The following is a 16,043-nucleotide window of genomic DNA, read 5'->3' as shown; positions in this document are numbered from 1 at the left end:
ACCCACATCCTACGTCTATGCCGAATGATAAGCCGAAGCGTGTTTGGTAGAAATTACATCAAAAACCACAATATTGAAAGACGAGTAGTTTGTTTGATTTGTGGTAGACCTGATCAAAGCATGCGCCTTACAACACATGAACAAGTTCGTTTGAACTGTTCTAGCATGTTGCACCACATCCATGGTTGTCCCTGGCTGCTATATATGTGTACAAATTAACGAGAACAGACATTTTACCCTGCAGAGCGACAACAGGTACATCGTAGTCTTCTCGAAATCAGGCATGGATTTGAGGACAGTCTTCTCTTGTGGTCTGCTACTGGTTACCCTGCTGTCTCCTTCAGCTAATGCGGCCAGCAATGCAGTAAGATCGATGCTTCCTCTTCTTTTTACAAGATTTGGATGTGTTTCTCTGTGCTTACTACTTTTATTTACTATCTTTTTTTCCCGAGAAGTTACTTTTATTTACTCGGCTTGTTCTGAAATTATTTCTTGAAACCTTTCTGATCAAAAAATATGATTCAGCTGTACATTGTGTATATGGGGGAGAAGAAACATAACGATCCGTCCATGGTCACCGTGTCGCACCATGACCTACTAACCTCAGTTTTTGGGAGGTACTAGATGCTAGTTGAAGTTGCATCCTGATCACTGTTTTAAATAGCCCGCTATAGCACGATATAGCGTTTACAAAAGGTCTTGCGCTAAGAGACACTGGTCCAAACAAATGAATAAACATTTTAAATAGCGCGCTATAGCTCCGCTATAACACACTATAGCATTTGGAAGAAGTCCGCCGCTAAGATGCTTAGCGTGCTACTTAAAACTATGATCCTGATAAGTACCACGAAACACAGGTGATTGCTCAACTATGTTTTCCTTTGAAACAGCAAGGATGAAGCCTTGAAGTCAATAGTTTACAGTTACAAGCACGGATTCTCTGGGTTCGCAGCAATGCTCACCGAGTCTCAAGCAGAGACACTTGCAGGTAATAATCAATCAATCTATAGTTAAGAAGGCATCATGCAGCATGTTATTTAGCACTTTTCTTCTAAAAGGCAAGCATACTATATCATAATATATACCAAGTACATCAGACTACATACTTTTGATGGCTTGATGCGAACAGGTTTTCAAAAACACTATAAGAACATGTTGTCTTTTCTGATGGATACAAAGTTACAAACTAAGGAACATGTTCCAAGTGTAGAATTCCCGGAAGTCATCAGTGTGGAGCCTAACACTTACCACCAAGTGCACACAACTCGGAGCTGGGACTTCCTTGGTCTTGGCTATGATAACAACCAACAACAACAACAACCGGGACTCTTAAAAAAGGCAAATTATGGTGAAGATGTTATCATCAGTGTGGTTGATACAGGTTTGCAATCTCACATTTAACTCTACAGTTTTTTCTGAAAAGGAGGATACATGTGTCCTTTGGCTGCTCACGAATAATAGTCTTAGACGGGACATGCATCTACAACTACAATATACTGGCTGATCCGTGCGTGCATGTGTTGTTGTGGGCATATGGCCTGAATCACCAAGCTTTGATGACAATGGGTATGGACCTATACCTGCATCCTGGCGGCTGTGCGAGGGTCGTATGAGTTGATGTCGGGGACGTCCATCGGTCCATGGCATCCCTCATGTCTCAGCAGTCACCGGGCTGCTCCGTGCACCCGCACTGGTCACCTGCGATGCTCAAGTCTGCTATCCTCACCACCGGTATGTCTGCACACACCGCACAAGACATTAACGCATCCATGCAGTACACAACTAACTCGACCATTGTTTTCTGGGTCCTTGACCATTTTTGTAGCTTCAGTTGTTGATCAGTTTGGTATGCCGATCCAGGCAGAGGGCACCCCAAGAAAGCTCGCCGACCCCTTTGACTTTGGCGGTGGCCACATTGACCCGAATAGGGCAGCCGACCCTGGCTTGGTCTACGACGTGGATACAAGAGATTACAACAAGTTCTTCGAGTGTACCCAGCTTGGATCATCACTAGATGGCTGCGAGGTAAATCAACTCAACCTCAACCTTCCATCCATAGCCGTGCCGAACCTCAAGGACTATGTCATTGTCCGACGCACTGTCATGAATGTTGGACCAATGGAAGCAACGTACCGAGCGGTGGTTCAGGCTACAACAGGAGTAGTAGTGTCTGTGGAGCCATCATGATCAGTTTCAGCAGAGGTGGTAGCAGCAGCATAACATTTACAGTGGCATTCACGGTAAGGCAGAGGGTACAAGGTGGCTATGCCTTTGGGAGCTTGACATGGCAATCAGATCGAAGTGCCCACTCAGTGAGAATCCCACGTGCAGTACGAACCGTGATACAAGATTTTGTTGCAGATACATCATAAATCCGTCGGTAGTTGGTGTTTGCTTCCTATGTTCTTGTACTTGCCTCCAGAAAATGCTGGCAATATATGCTGTACATTATTATTGAAAACCCTTAAATCAACATATATTGTATAGATTTTTCTCTGGAGATTGTGTTACTTCTTAAAAATTGGAGTCTTTCACGAGACATACAAAAGCACATTTATTGGAAAAGCCTACGGAGAAAATTCAGTTTTTTTAGGACATGAAAAAAACAGTTTTGTAATTTTGTTTTGAGCAGGAAAAAAAATTCAGTTTTGTAGACTACGAGGAACGCACATGCAACCCCTAAACCGGAGGTCCTATTGCAAGGAAACAGGCCAGCTCATCGTACAACACAAAAAAGGCAACAAAAGACCCGACCCAAACCCTATTATGCGCCAGTTACAGTTTTATTTGCAAACTGGCGCACACCCACCGTTCATCCCTGAGCTTGGCCTATTTACCTTCTTTATTTTGCACTTTAGATGCCATGAACTAATTGAGGAGCTCTCGAACGCCTCAAAAAAAAAATTTGAGGAGCGCTTGTTGTAGATCCTCCCAAAGGGTCACTTGGATGCGCTGAGAGCGCACTACTTGGCTCACTCTCAGCCGCCACCATATGTCGCGCTTTGGGCACGCCCTTCGAATTTTATTTTCTATTTTATTTTTTCGCATGTATTTTTGGTTTTTCAAATGGTTTTTTCGGCTTTTAGGTTTTTCACCGGTCTTACCTACCTTTTGGGAAAAAATTGTGTTTTTTTGCAAAAAAAGAAAAACACATGTTTTTTCCTTCCGTGGGAGGCACATTTTGCTTCCGCTAGAGGTACGGTCATACCTCTCGGAAACGAAAGAAAACATGTTTTTCCTTCTTCCGCGAGAGGCACGGTTTGGCTTCCGCGCGAGGCACATATTTGCTTCCGTTACAGACACGGACGTGCCTCTCAAAAACGAAAAAAAAGTGTTTTCTTTTCCTTCTGCGAGAGGCACAGATTTGCTTCCGCGAGAGGCACGGCCGTGCCTCTTGGAATCGAAAAAAAGCATAATCTTTTTTCCCTTCCGCAAGAGACACAATTTTACTTCCATGAGAGACACGGCCGTGCCTCTCGGAAATGAAAAAAATGTGTTTCATTATTTTTCTTCCGCGAGAGGTACAATTTTGTTTTCGCAGACGCACAGATTTGCTTCCGTGAAAGGCACGGTCGTGCCTTGCAGAAACAAAAAAAACACATTTTTTCCTTCCGCGAGAGGCACGGGTTTATTTCTCATGGAGGCATGGATTTGCTTCCGTGAGAGACACAGTCGTGCCTCTTTCGGAAAGGAGAAAAAAGTGCTCCCGGTTCGATTTTCCTGTCTGGTTTTTTGTGTGAAAAGAAAGTTTCTCAAAACCTCTCAACATGGGATGTAGTTTTGAAGATCTCAACACGAGGAATTCGATGATGAAAATGGTTCGAGATGTGGACGCTCGGTTTAAGAGATAAAACATATTAAATAAACTAATCTACAAAAAAGAAAAAACTTTCAGATTGTGACAAGTGGCGCACGTTGCTATCTAAGAAAGTGGGAGTAACGTTTGCAATGAGTGGCCTTTAATTAGTGATTTCGTGTCCCATGCTAGTTCTATCGATCGGTGCATGCAGTTTTTATTCTCACCGATTTTGGGGAAGGTTCCACCGGTTTTGTTCGTCTTTTGTTGGTTTTCAGTTTTTTTTTCTTTATTATGTTTTTCCCTTTTCCTATTTGTTTCTTCTTTTTTTGTTTTATATTCTTCTTTTCTTATTTCAAATTTCGTGATTTTTTACTTTTTTGTTCTTTAAATTGCAAACATTTTTGAATTCCTGATTCTTTTCTGAATTCAAGAATTTTTCTACATTTTCATTTATTTTTCTGAAACAATTTTCAAATTCGAGTTTTTTTTCAAATTCATGTAGTTTTTTGTGAAAATCGTCACCAAATTTTCTAATTCACCCGTATTTCCAAATTCATGAACTTTCTCCAAACTCGTGAACTTTAAAAAAAATTAGGATATTTTAAGAAAATTGTGATCCATTGTTAAATTCTTGCACTTTTTTCAAATCTGTGAAACTTTTTAGAAGTTTTCATTCCTTTAAAATGCGAAGATTTTTTTGGAAATTTTATAAACTTATTTGAAATCAAGAACTTTTTTCAAACTTTGTGAACCTTTTCATATTCGTGATTTTTTTTCAAAATCCATGAATCTTTTTTCAAATTTCTGAATATATTCAGAATAAAAAAACGCTAAGCAGTTTTTCCCTAGACCAGCAACACAACACCGCCAGCAAACAACAGGAACCGTGGATTCCGAGTTGGGCGAGCGAAAATAGAAGCGAAGCTAGAACGAGCGAAGCTTAATAGGCCGCGGCCGCTCTTATTCGCGTGAGCACTAGTTCTTGTTTTCGGCGCTATAAGCGTAGGTGAGGAGGTCTCAAGGCCGGACACATGAGTTTTTGATTTGAAGAAACACAGAGATAACACAACTGTTATTACTAATAAACCATGAAACTGTCTAAAAAACCAATAAATCATGAAAATCCTAAAAAAATCTAACAGTCAACATGATAGTACTCTCTCCGCTCACAAATATAGGTTGTTTTGGATATTTCACTACGTACTACATACAGATTGAAATGGGCGAAGCACACTAAAACATGTCTATATACATTCAAGTCTGAAAAAAGTTAGAACATCTTATATTTGCAAAGAGAGGGAGTAATTCTCAATCCACTACTCTTCGTCCAAGCTATATAATTTCCCTGTTGGTCTCACCCGGAAGCGCGCACCTGGTCCACATGCATGCACCCCTCAATGTCAATGAAATCAGAGCAGACTTCGTAGCTACGCGGTGGTGACTGAACGACACTGCCGCAGCAGAGTGCAGACCATCGATGGCATGGTACGACAGCCGACCGGCCGGGCGCATCCATCAGGGATCACGCGTCCAGCAGAATCCAGACCACAATCGTGCCACAAGCTCTCTCGCATGCCGCGGCCAGCTGAAGATCGATAATGTGAAACCAAGTCCTCGATTCGTCCGTGGATGCAGCGTCGATGATTCACCGCTTGCAGCAATGATAGACGAAACTAGCATTGCAGTACAAGAGCATCCAGCTCTCTAATGAGAAGCTCGAGGTCTCCGGTAGAAGGACAAACGTGATAAAAGTTTTTCCGTGTTGTCAGAAGTTCAGAGCAAAAATGATCTTGTCATGTGGTACGATCGATGGAGGCGGACGTTTGGTCTACGGCGACATATGTCCCTGGTATCCACAGCATGCGCTTGTGCTTCGTGATCCGTAGCTAAAGTAGCGAATATGAATGTACGGTTAGGTCTCTCAGATGGTAAAGCAGGTTATACACTGATGCAATAGTGCTACATAGACTGCAGTACAGGATAGAACAGTTGTCAGACGCGGTTTGCATCACAGATCATTCAATGCGAAACTTCAGAGGTACATCTTCTTTTGGTACAGGTTGCCGTGTGTCAGTATGTTGTCCCCCGATCTTGTTGACTAGTCCGGGATCAACTACAAAAGATGGTCATCCTTCGGCAAACTTTTTATATAACTACAAAAGAAGGTAATATTTATTTCCAAAAAAAGGTTTTCCTTTGTCAAACTTTTTATACAACTACAAAAGAAGGTCGTGTTTATTTTCAAAAAAGTTTCAGAATTTTTTGACTTTTTTGTGATTACTATTTTTTTTTCATATCAGGTGCATATACACCCTATATAAAAATAGTAATTACAAAAAAATAAAAAGAATTGAAACTTTTTTTGAAATAAACTTGACCTTCTGTTGTACTCGTATAAAAAGTTTGGCCAAGGAATAACTTTCATGGTATTTTTGGTGAAAACAATAATCGACAATATACACCCACCGTTCCAAAATATAGTGCTTCATCTATTTCCGTGCTTCAATTTTGACTATAAATTTAACCAACAAGACCGACTGCGGCGGGAGAAAAAATTATACCAGTGAATTCGTATTCAAAAGAAGTTTTCAATTATATAATTTTTTCTCCCGCCGCAGACGGTCTCATTGGTTAAATTTATGGTCAAAGTTGGACCATGGAAAGCGCGGGCACTATATTTTGGAATGGAGGGAGTATAAAAGTTACTATTCATGCTTCTTGTCTTTGAAATGTTGTTTTTTTCCTTGAAGTTGATGTCACTTTTTCCTTCGCAAAACATTTTATACAAGTACAGAAGAAGATAAAGTTTAATTAAAAAAGAAAAAGATTTTGTTGACTTTTTTTGTAATTACAACTTTTCCCATATCAAGTATATATAAATCCGAGAAACAAAGGGTATTTAAAATGAAAATTGTAAACCCACGTTCTACATGATTTGCTAATCTTAAATAAAATATACTAAGGTAAGTAGTTCATTGCTAAGAATAACAACTCGATTTGGTCAACATTAAAAAACGGACGTACATATAGCACGTTAGCATGATCGAAGAACAATGAAAATATTACGTAACGCTTTATTGAATAGGCATCATTTTATTAAACAAAATGTTGGCCGTGCGGAGAGAAGTTGTGTGAAGATTACTGGAAATAAAATTAGTAAATTTAAGATGACAAGCTCAGTATAGTAATGTTTAGTGCAGGAACAGTTGACTGCCCTGATGAGTACAGACGTACTGTGTAGCGTGTAGCAAGTCAGGGATAGTGGCCGATGAATAGCAGGTTTTGGTGGTTCAATGCGCGAGTGGGCCATAGCTGCGGTACAGGTCCAAAGGCATCTAATACGACCAGAAATGGTGCAGAGAAAGAAAGAATACAAACAAAAATCAAACTATACTAATAGGCTGGTCGGAGATTCCCGGGACAGATGTCCCCGGGAACCATTGGGTATTTCTCTACGATTGATGTTTTTCTAATATGCTACATATATGATGTAGACTTTTTAACACACATGACTCTTTCAGCACTAATGTCCTCCCTGGCCACACACGTATTTGCTGCTATTGCGAAGATGTTCAAATTGGTAGCCCATCTCTTTTCACACAGAAAATGATTTCAGCAATAATAAAAATGAGCCACATGACTCCGGCAATTAATGTTTCTCAACTGGAGCCGGCCACAATGTGCATAGCTTGCATAACCTAGATCTCGTCTCTACATAGGCCTGGTCACCATTTCGTTTCACTTTTATGTCTTACTTGTTCTATTTGCATTGTCCTTATTTGGTGTTCTATTGTTTACTAACCACCATTTACTTACACTATTGCAGAATCAGGATTTAGCATTGGTTCGTAAGACCCTTTAGTGTCGGTTCAGCAACCGACACTAAAGGGTGGGGATTAAAGGTGTCCCCCTCCCCCCTAGTACTGGTTCAGCATGAACCGCCACTAAAGGGTCATCACGTGGCACGAGCCAGCGTCGGGGGCGGTGAGACCATTAGTATTGGTTGGTAACACCAACCGGTACTAAAAGGTTTAAGGGGTTTTGGTTTTATTATTTGTTTTTCCTTTAGTTTTGTTTTTTCCATTTAATTTTATTCATTTGCTGGTATTTTACGATACTGCATATTGTACACGTTATGCATATATACCATCGAATGTCCTCTCGCACCACCATCACACATGCATACACACATTTAGAGATTGTTTTTACATTATAATGAATTATTAAATCACTATGTGAGAGAACCGCGGATTAGTTTCAAGTGGATGGATCCTAAGTGATCAAGTCATGGATTATCACGATAACTCATTACTTGATCACTTAGGATCCATCCACTTGAAACTAATCCGCGGTTCTTTCACCCAATGATATAACTCATCATCATCATCATCATCATATTAATATATATAAAAACTCTTGCATCATATCATCACCAACAAGCTAATAATCATCATAGTCATTACCACTATTTAATCATCATAGTCATTCTAGCTAGCTAAATCACTCCTGCTGCTCTCTCTCTCTCTCTCTCTCTCTCTCTCTCTCTCTCTCAGGTAAAATAGCATAGAACATGTGTAGCAATCCTGATTCATCATATTGGAGCATGCAGATAAACCTGTCTCCTAATTGTGGGTTGCGCTTCTGATTGCTGCCCCCTAATACCACTCTGCGATCCTTCACAATTTTGCTCCAGTCTTTGACTATTAAGACTTGCTCGCTTTTAGAAATCCTGAATGCACTCATGTGCAATTAGGATGTCTTGGCCGTAAGCTAACCATGGACATGCGACCTTTAGCCTCGATCCACCGAGGCACACTATCATCGGGAGTTCCTGTTGAAGAACATCGTAGTAACATACTTAGCAATGAAGTTTAGCTTAAAAAATAATGTGTGCAAAAGATGCACTGAGGACAAATAGTAAAAATCTTACCATCTTTCCTAAATAGATGTGACCGTAGTTCAGTACGAACACTATTGGTCACACGTTTTGAGTACTAAGATTTTCAAGTTTTGGAAAATAATTTGTCTTGACAGTATGAAGATCCTCAAGCCATGAAACATAATGATTTATCTCCTCACAGTTTAATTCAGCCCCGGGACAGTAGTAGGTCCTGTCTACCAAGCGCTGGACATATTCGCTTGAATGGAAATAAGCTGTCAATAGAAATTCGTTGTCCACTATTTTTGAATAAACAATATCGAAGACATAAATATGGTTGAGAAACTCACATAATGGTATAACTGGAGGCGTCTGCACATTGACCCATATGTCGGTATTATCTTAAATATCATCTTCCGGACGAATATCAAAGTGATAAGCATATCAGACTCAAATGCATAAGCTTTGCATAGTGCTCTCCATTGTTTGCATTCAAAATGGGTGTTGGTGTCTGAATTGTATAATTTTGCGGCAAAACTATAACCATGCTCGGTCCTCAAGTTAACTCTTTTTACCTCCATAGTTTCTATAGTACTGAAACCAACCTTATCCAAGACATACATTCTTGCATAGCACGGGATACACTAATAGAATAGTACAAATTTAAATTATAAGTTGAAGCAAAAGAAGCAGAAGTCATGCTTAATTACAAAAAATACTTGTCGTTGTGACTTACTGTATCCACTTCGAATGTGTCATCTAGCTTGATGTTGAAGCGCCTACCACCAACTAGGTGAGGCCTGTCGCACATGTCACGCTCATCTTCGCAGTATTCGCACATACCGAATTCCTTTTCGTCGTCAGACGACATTTCCTATGTTCATAGTTGAAACATTAATTGAAAATCTTATAATCCGAACATTTCATTTGGTTAAGAAGCATAACTATATAAATACCCTACTCCAACTAATTCAACTAAGCACTTACTAAAAGTAAACTAATTCTATTAATTTTTTATTAAAAATAAACTAGTTCTATAGTAAAATTTTAATTTTATCATCTAATCTCATATACTTAAATTTTCTTACTAAAATAAACTAGTTCTATTAATTCAACTAGTTCAACTAACCACTTACTATAAATAAAAATAATTTATTCTCTTACTAATTCAACTAAGCACTTACTAATTCAACTAAGCACTTACTAATTCAAATCTCATATAGAATTCAACTAGTCCTATTCATTTCTAGAAAACTGTTGATAAGAAAATCTATATGACCGGCCAGCACAAACTTTACCAGGTTGTTTATTCCTATGAGTTATGATCTATTATTAACATTTGATGTCAAAGAAAATATTGTGACGGAGTCAATATTTTTTGCTATCTTAGCCTCTATGTTCATCGCGAGTTGTTAGAATTGTCAATAGAGTTTACCATGGGCATTCATTTTGAACAATTTCATCAAATTGCTAACAACCTGAAGTTTATATATATATATATATATTCACGCTAATATCTAACATTAATATATCTAATTCATATATAACTAAAAGTATAAAAAACTAACTCATCTAACATTAATATAACTAATCCATCTAATTCATCTAACATTTGACATTAATATCTAGCTAATTCATCTAATCATCTAACATTTTCTCTCTGTGTGTGTACTGTGTGTGTGCATGTGTACTGTGTGTGTTTGAGGGTGGCCATGGCGCGGCAGGAGGCGGTCTTACAGTGGGGCGACGGTCAGCGATGCAAGGTGACGGGGTCGGCGATGGGTGGCGGTAACGGGGACGGGCCGGGGCACGGCGCGCGAGGGGGACGGGCCAAGGGCGGTGCGCAATGATGGGGACGAACGCGTGCGGCGAGGGGGCAGCGATGGGGACGGCGACGACGACCGCGCGCGATGGGGGCCGCGACAGGCCGAGGCGGCGAAAGGGACGTCGTGATAAGCACTCTGGAAATCCATGACTTCAAATGTCAACTTTTCTTTCCGGTAATGCTTGGAGTCACCGAAAACCACGTCGAGAGTGATCTGACCGAGTGACTCGGCCTTCTTTCCGGGGATAACACCGTGAAAGCTCATGTTGCTCTCGCTAAGCTTGGACATCGGGATGCCCATCCCCTTCAAGGTTTCAGCATACAGGATATTCAGGCCGCTACCTCCATCCATCAGCACTTTAGTCAGTCGAGTGCCACCAACCACTGGATCGACCACCAGTGCTTGCCTCCCGGGGGTGACTACGCGAGCAGGATGGTCTGACTGGTCGAATGTGATCGCTGTCTGGGACCATTTCAGGTACGTGGTCGTCGTCGTCGGAGCAACCATATTCACCTCTCTGTTGATGACCTTCAACCGACTCTTACTCTCAATATCAGTAGAAATCATGAGAGTGGAATTGACCTTGGGGTAACCGTCATCTTCCTCTTCCTCGTCATCTCTGTCTGACTCCTTCATCTTCTCATTGGGTTGTTTCTCCCAGAACTGTTGGATCAAGAGTCAACATTGCCGAGTGGTATGTTTTGGGTAAATCAGATTACCTTCTTCATCTTTCTTTATGTGGATGTGACACGGCAGATCCAGCATGTCATTACCATCTTGATCTTTCACCTTCTTAGGGGGCCAGGGCCCCTTAGGTTTTCCCTTAAACTTTCCTTGATTCACTGCTGCAATCTCTCCTGGTGCCGCTGGCTCGGCCTTGCGCTTCTATTTCCGACTGGAGTTACCTCCACCGGCCTCTTGACCGACTGGTTTGCTCTTTCCGCTACGGAGTCGATCCTCTTCTTCTCTATTAGCGTACCGGGTGGCTATCTCCATCATTTGAGTCAGAGTCATATCCCCAGTCCGACCGAATTTCAAGACCAACTCCCTATATTTGACACCTTCCTTGAAAGCACAAACAGCTTGATGCTCTGAAACATTCTCGACGGTATGATGCAAAGTGGACCATCTCTGGATGAACTCCCTCAAAGTCTCATTCGGTTTCTGCACACAATGTTGCAACTCGGGCAATCCTGCTGGTTGCTTGCACGTGCCCTCAAAAGTTCTCACGAAGACTCGAGATAGCTCTTCCCAACTGTGAATACTGCCCGGAGTCAACTGGGTCGGCCACGCTCGGGCCGATCCTTCCAACATAAGAGGAAGATTCTTCATCGCTATCTCGTCGTTGCCGCCTGCAATCTGCACAGCCACTCGGTAATCCTCAAGCCAAGTTTCAGGCTTGGATTCACCGGTGAATTTACTAACCTCGGACGCCAACCTGAAGTTGGGAGGCATCACTGCTGCCCTGATGGCTCTGCTAAAACACTCGGGACCAGAAACATGCACCCGGCTGCTGCTTGGACGACCTCTGCTAGTGTCTTCTCTGTGTGCTCTGTTCCAGTCGACCAGGCCTTGAATGAGGATAGACCTCACGTCGAAGCCCGGTTCTCTTGGGTCAACTAAAATCCTGCGCTCACCACTGTGACGGCGTCTGTCGTCGTTCTGCCGAGGCACATATGACGCACTCCTCGGAGGAGGCGTGGGTCCCCGACGATGATTGTCGCGGTCGAGTGGATGATCATACTATCCACGGCCTTTCACGCCGCGGAGGCGATCTTGGGCTGTGGGCCGACTGAACCGAGTCCGCTGCAACAGATCTGCTGTGAATCCTATTCCGCGAGTGAGATACTGATGTATTATGCTCTCCTGCTGCCCTGAGCAGGGCCCGGATCTGCATCAACCCTCTGCCAGCTTCTGACTGGGAAGGTTGGATCGACTCTGCTATTCGGGCCGCAGCTGTGAGCACTACAAGAAATATGTCAACTTATGACCTTCTGTCAGTGACCCTGGAATAATTGGTCATAGATTTATGACCATTTGAGACCAATTGGTCAAAAGCTGTTCGAGGGGCTCCAAACCCTAAACCATTGCGACCATTTTGGTCAGAAAGGACATAATTTCCTTACATGAAATGGTCATAAAGCTAACAGCGCTAGTCCGCTGCCTTATTTCTAGTTGTTAACGACCAATATAGATGGTCATAGCCTTGTAAATTGTGGTGGGTTGCGATGACTAGGCGCCATCTCATCAGTTTTGCCTATGTGTCATGTCCATGTGGCAGTTTTTGCCCTAGGTTGTGAAGCAACCTATATTTCTGTCATTCCCAAAATTCACAAAAAAAATCTCATAAATTCTTTGGGTCATATCTTCGTCAAATATGTAAAAACCTTCCTTTCCTAGTTCAAAAATATTCATTTTCCTATTCTGTTCAGAACAACAGTTTGTGAAGGAAGTACCACTTTGGCATGTCCAAATGGTATCCATTTTCTATAGTGCTTTCCTATGCCCAAATAACCATCCTCCACCAAATGCCAACTCAATCCATTCATTATTTTGAGCCCAGCTTCAACATTCGTATTTATGTCCAGTGTGGCACTTTGTAAAGCAAGTACCACCTAGGCTCCTCCTTTTGAGGTGAAAATTTGTGAAGACGGTATTCTTAGTAACTGATCGTCCTCAGCCAAAACTCACGCCCATTAGCCATGTGCATTTCCCGTAGCGCAAATCAAACACTTGGTTGCTTATTCATGTTTGAGCATCGATCGGTCTCCTCGTGAGAATCTTATGTTGTGATTTTCTTCCTAGCACCTACCTGGGGAGTGCTCAACCCACTAGACATGCCTAGGCCGCCAAGAACACATGGCAACGCCACGGTCACGCGGTGACCACGCGGCGGGCATGCGAGCTTACGCGCTCTAGAGTTGGGGCCCTCAGCCACCGTCCAAACCTCGATGTCTCGCCATCAAACCATGTATTTCTGATTAAATAGATACTTATTTACCTAGAAATGATTTTTGGAAAAAATAAATAGCAAACTATGAGGCAGCTGCAGTTCAAATTTGACCCGCTTCCATCTGAATCGGCGGGAATTTGTCTTTTTCACCAGAGGTGGATCAAAACTTTTGGCACCCAACCATTTTGTCAATTGTGCATTAAATATGCCCTAATATTTTATAAAAATGATTTGGTACAATTTTGCAACAAATATATGGTAGGTCCTTCACAAAAAAAACTCATTTCAGGCACTCAGAAAATGGAAAATGGTTTTTTCGTCCAAAGAAAATGAAAACTTCCTTAGGAAACATTGTTTGCCATTCCAATATGCACCCTTGTGCATAATATGAGATCATTTGAACAAACTATGCCATGAATGTGGCCATAAGATTGATCATGTGGCTTGAAAGCCATGAATCTTCACACTTGATAGCTCATTTCTGAGAACACTTTTTTAAAATAATTACCGTATTACAAGTTTATTATTTTTCCTGTAAACTTGGTCACATATAATGACACAATGCGAAGGTTTTCTAATTTTTTGATTTTTTTTGAATTTTTTATGCCCGTTTCAAAATGCGGTCAAAACGGCGGGCTTGACCGTTCCTAGCTAGTGGTTGCATCTTGGAAAAATTTTGATGTTTCTCTGATTAAATAGATACTTATTTACCTAGAAATGATTTTTGGAAAAAATAAATAGCAAACTATGAGGCAGCTGCAGTTCAAATTTGACCCGCTTCCAACTAAATCGGCGGGAATTTGTCTTTTCACCAGAGGTGGATCAAAACTTTTGGCACCCAACCATTTTGTCAATTGTGCATTAAATATGGTCTAGTATTTTATAAAAATGATTTGGTACAATTTTGCAACAAATATATGGTAGGTCCTTCACAAAAAAACCTCATTTCGGGCACTAGAAAAATGGAAAATGAATTTTCCGTGCAAAGAAAATGAAAACTCCCTTTGGAAACATTGTTTGGAATTCCAAGATGCACCCTTGTGCACAATATGAGATCATTTGAACAAACTATGCCATGAATGTGGCCATGAGATTGATCATGTGGCTTGAAAGCCACGAATCTTCACACTTGATAGCTCATTTCTGAGAACACTTTTTTAAAATAATTACCGTATTACAAGTTTATTATTTTTCCTGGAAACTTGGTCAAATATGATGACACAATGCGAAGGTTTTCCAATTTTTTGATTTTTTTTGAATTTTTTATGCCCGTTTCAAAATGCGATCAAAACGGCGGGCTTGACCGTTCCTAGCTGGTGGTTGAATCTTGGAAAAATTTTGATGCTTCTATGATTAAATAGATACTTATTTACCTAGAAATGATTTTTGGAAAAAATAAATAGCAAACTATGAGGCAGCTGCAGTTCAAATTTGACCCGCTTCCAGCTGAATCGGCGGGAATTTGTCTTTTTCACCAGAGGTGGATCAAAACTTTTGATACCCAACCATTTTGTCAATTGTGCATTAAATATTTCCTAGTATTTTATAAAAATGATTTGGTACAATTTTGCAACAAATATATGGTAGGTCCTTCACAAAAAAACCTTATTTCGGGCACTAGAAAAATGGAAAATGAATTTTCCGTGCAAAGAAAATGAAAACTCCCTTTGGCAACATTGTTTGGAATTCCAAGATGCACCCTTGTGCACAATATGAGATCATTTGAACAAACTATGCCATGAATGTGGCCATAAGATTGATCATGTGGCTTGAAAGCCATGAATCTTCACACTTGATAGCTCATTTCTGAGAACACTTTTTTAAAATAATTACCGTATTACAAGTTTATTATTTTTCCTGGAAACTTGGTCACATATAATGACACAATGCGAAGGTTTTCCAATTTTTTGATTTTTTTTGAATTTTTTATGCCCGTTTCAAAATGCGGTCAAAACGGCGGGCTTGACCGTTCCTAGCTAGTGGTTGAATCTTGGAAAACATTTGATGTTTCTCTGATTAAATAGATACTTATGTACCTAGAAATGATTTTTGGAAAAAATAAATAGCAAACTATGAGGCAGCTGCAGTTCAAATTTGACCCGCTTCCAACTGAATCGACGGGAATTTGTCTTTTTCACCAGAGGTGGATCAAAACTTTTGACACCCAACCATTTTGTCAATTGTGCATTAAATATGTCCTAGTATTTTATAAAAATGATTTGGTACAATTTTGCAACAAATATATGGTAGGTCCTTCACAAAAAAACCTCATTTCGGGCACTCGAAAAATGGAAAATGAATTTTCCGTGCAAAGAAAATGAAAACTCCCTTTGGCAACATTGTTTGGAATTCCAAGATGCACTCTTGTGCACAATATGAGATCATTTGAACAAACTATGCCATGAATGTGGCCATAGGATTGATCGTTTGGATTGAAATACATGAATCTTCACACATGATAGCTCATTTCTGAGAACACTTTTTAAAAATAATTACCGTATTACAAGTTTATTATTTTTCCTGGAAACTAGGTCACATATAGTGACACAATGCGAAGGTTTTCCAATTTTTTGATTTTGTTTTGAA

General features: G+C 40.6%; 1 pseudogene; it reads left to right on the top strand.

Annotated features, from left to right (window-relative positions):
• The first annotated feature begins 283 nt into the window (after positions 1–283).
• On the top strand, positions 284–2,372 carry LOC119306152 (annotated as a pseudogene).
• The last annotated feature ends 13,671 nt before the right edge of the window (positions 2,373–16,043 follow it).

Source organism: Triticum dicoccoides, chromosome 5B (assembly GCF_002162155.2).
Source record: "Triticum dicoccoides isolate Atlit2015 ecotype Zavitan chromosome 5B, WEW_v2.0, whole genome shotgun sequence".
Classification (NCBI taxonomy): domain Eukaryota; kingdom Viridiplantae; phylum Streptophyta; class Magnoliopsida; order Poales; family Poaceae; genus Triticum; species Triticum dicoccoides.
This window is presented reverse-complemented; position numbering and strand designations above follow the sequence as displayed.